Below are 3,394 nucleotides of genomic sequence, written 5' to 3' on the forward strand. Positions count from 1 at the left end.
ATAGAACTTACTATCTGATCTCTTTGTCCTTACACTTAGAAACAGAAGACTAGAAAGTAGGACTACTTCTCCAAAGCTCAGAGAAAACAGGCAGCCAGAAAACAAAGACAAAAGACTCAGACACTCAATTCCCTCCACCCAAAGTTGAAAAAATCCGGTTTCCTGATTGGTCCTCTGGTCAGGTGCTTCAGGTGAAAGAGACATTAACCCTTAGCTATCTGTTTATGACACCCCCACAAACATGAAACAGTTCTGCGGTGACCTAGAATCCTACTTTTGACATCTCCGACTCAAGGAATATTTCCAACACACCACTGAACAGCACACTAACACATAGGAAGCTTCCTACCAACACTACAAGAAGAAAGATTCTGCGTGGACTCCTCTTGAAGGTCGAAACAACAGACTGAACTTCTACATAGAGTGCTTCCGTCGATGTGCACAGGCTGAAATTGTGGGAAAGCAGCATCACTTGCCCCATAACCTCAGCCGTGCAGAACGCAATGCTATCCAGAGCCTCAGAAACAACTCTGACATCATAATAAAAAAGGCTGACAAAGGAGGTGCTGTAGTCATCATGAATAGGTCAGAATATGAACAAGAGGCTGCTAGACAACTCTCTGACACCACATTCTACTGGCAATTAGCCTCCGACCCCACTGAGGGTTACCAAAAGAAACTACACCATCTGCTCAAGAAACTCCCTAAAGAAGCACAGGAACAAATCTACACTTACACACTGCTAGAGCCCCGACCAGGGGTATTCTACCTGCTACCCAAAATCCATAAACCTGGGAATCCTGGACGTCCCATCATCTCAGGATTATCTGGCTATGTAGACGCTCTCCTCAGGCCCTACGCTACCAGCGCTCCCAGCTACCTTCTAGACACCACTGACTTCCTGAGGAAACTACAATCCTTTGATGACCTTCCAGAAAACACCATCCAAGCCACTATGGATGTAGAAGCCCTCTACACCAACATTCCACACAAAGATGGACTACAAGCCATAAGGAATAGCATCCCCAATACCATCACGGCAAACCTGGTGGCCGAACTTTGTGACTTTGTCCTCACCCACAACTATTTCAGATTTGGGGACAATTTATACGTTCAAGTCAGTGGGACTGCTATGGGTACCCGCATGGCCCCTCAATATGCCAACATTTTTATGGCTGACTTAGTACAACACTTCCACAGCTCTTGTCCCCTTACATCCCTACTCTACTTGCACTACGTTGATGACATCATCATCTGGACTTATGGGAAGGAGGCTCTTGAGTAATTCTACCAAGATTTCAACAATTTCTACCCCAACATCAACCTCACCCTGGACCAGTCTACACAAGGGGACATAAAAACCACCCTATACCGGAAACCTAGTGACCACTATACTTACCTACATGCCTCCAGCTTTCATCCAGACCACATCACATGATCCATTGTCTACAGCCAAGCTGTAAGATACAACCACATTTGCTCCGATCCCTCAGACAAACACCTACAAAATATCTGTCAAACATTCTTAAAACTGCAATACTCACCTGGTGAAGTGAAAAAACAGATTGACAGAGCCAGAAGGATACCGAGAAGTCACCTATTACAAGACAGGCCCAACAAAGAAAGTAACAGAATGCCACTGGCCATCACCTACAGCCCCCAACTAAAACCTCTCCAGCGCATCATCAAAGATTTACAACCTATCCTGAAGGACAATCCCTCACTCTCACAGACCCTGGGAGACAGACCAGTCCTCACTTACAGACAGTTCCCCTAACCTGAAGCAAATACTCACCAACAACTACACACCACATAACAAAAATACCAACCCAGGAACCAAACCCTGCTACAAACCCCAGTGCCAATTCTGTACACATATCTATTCAAGGGACACTATCATAGGACCTCACCATATCAGCCACGCCATCCAGGGCTCGTTCACCTGCACATCTACCAATGTGATATATGCCATCACGTGCCAGCAATGCCCCTCTGCCATGTACATTGGCCAGACAGGACAATCTCTACGCAGAAGAATAAATGGACACAAATCTGACGTCAGGAATCATAACATTCAAAAACCAGTAGGAGAACACTTCAGTCTCTCTGATCACTCAGTAACAAACCTCAAAGTGGCAATTCTTCAAAAACAGATTCCAACATGAAGCTGCAGAACTTGGAATTAATTTGGAAACTGGATACAATCAGATTAGGCCTGAATAAAGACTGGGAGTGGTTGGCTCATTACAAAACCTAAACTGAATTTCCCCAACACTAATTTCTCCCTACTGTTACTCACACCTTCTTTTCAACTGTCTTTAATGGGCCACTCTTACCTCTTCAAAAGTTATTTTTCCTCCCTTGGTATCCTGCTGTTAATTGATTTGTTTCGTTAGACTGAACTAACACTTGGTAAAGCAGCCCCCATCCTTTCATGTATTTATACCTGCTCCTGTATGTTTTACTTCACACATCTGATGAAGTGGGTTCTAGCCCATGAAAGCTTATGGCCAAATAAATTAGTTAGTCTCTAAGGTGCCAGAAGGACTCCTCCATTTTTTTATTATTATTATTATTTTTTGCTGATACAGATTAACATAGCTATCAGTGAAACCTGAAATTTTCTGAGCAGGAAAACTATCTGCTGCTGCTTGTTTCTAATGTGTTCAGGGAAACAGCACTTTGTGTAAATAAACAAGATTACATCAAAGAATTTAACTGACTCATATTGTTGATTTCTCTTCCTAGGGGAAAAACCCTGCAAGGCGTGAATGTTGGCTAACCACTTGGGCCATACAGGCAACATTACTTAATCTGGACAGGTCAGTAAAATTCCTGTTTGTACTGACAATTTTTAACAAGGTTAAATATTACTAATGTGCATCAATCTCTCTTGTGCCTGAGCAGAGAGCTCAAACAATCCTCAGTTGCAGACTTGCCCTGTGTGCCCATTCCAGCTATTAAACACCATTTCAGCAACAACATTCAACCCCCTCGTGCAACCCACAGCAGCTCCTCCATATAAAACCCATGGGTTTTTAGGGCTCTGCAGGCTTTTCGGGGGCAAGACTGTGTAACAAGGACGGAGGTGCAGCTGTAGGGCTGAACTGCTCTCAGATATCCTAGTCTTCTGAATCCTTTGAAATATGCCATATAGAATACTGCATTATCTTACAAAGATCTCCAGGGCACCCAGAGTCCCCTATTCATGGCAGCTCCAGCTCTTGATCTTGGCTTTTAGGTCCTTTGTGTCCTAGTGGATTGAGCACGGGACTGGGACTCAGGAGACCTGGCGTCTATTCCTGGCTCTGCCACTCGCCTGCTGGACAAGTCATTTCACCATCTCATGTCTCAGTTTCCCCATCTGTCAAATGGGGATAATGATACAGATCTC

This window comes from Gopherus flavomarginatus, chromosome 11, assembly GCF_025201925.1.
Source record: "Gopherus flavomarginatus isolate rGopFla2 chromosome 11, rGopFla2.mat.asm, whole genome shotgun sequence".
NCBI classification, from domain to species: Eukaryota; Metazoa; Chordata; order Testudines; family Testudinidae; genus Gopherus; species Gopherus flavomarginatus.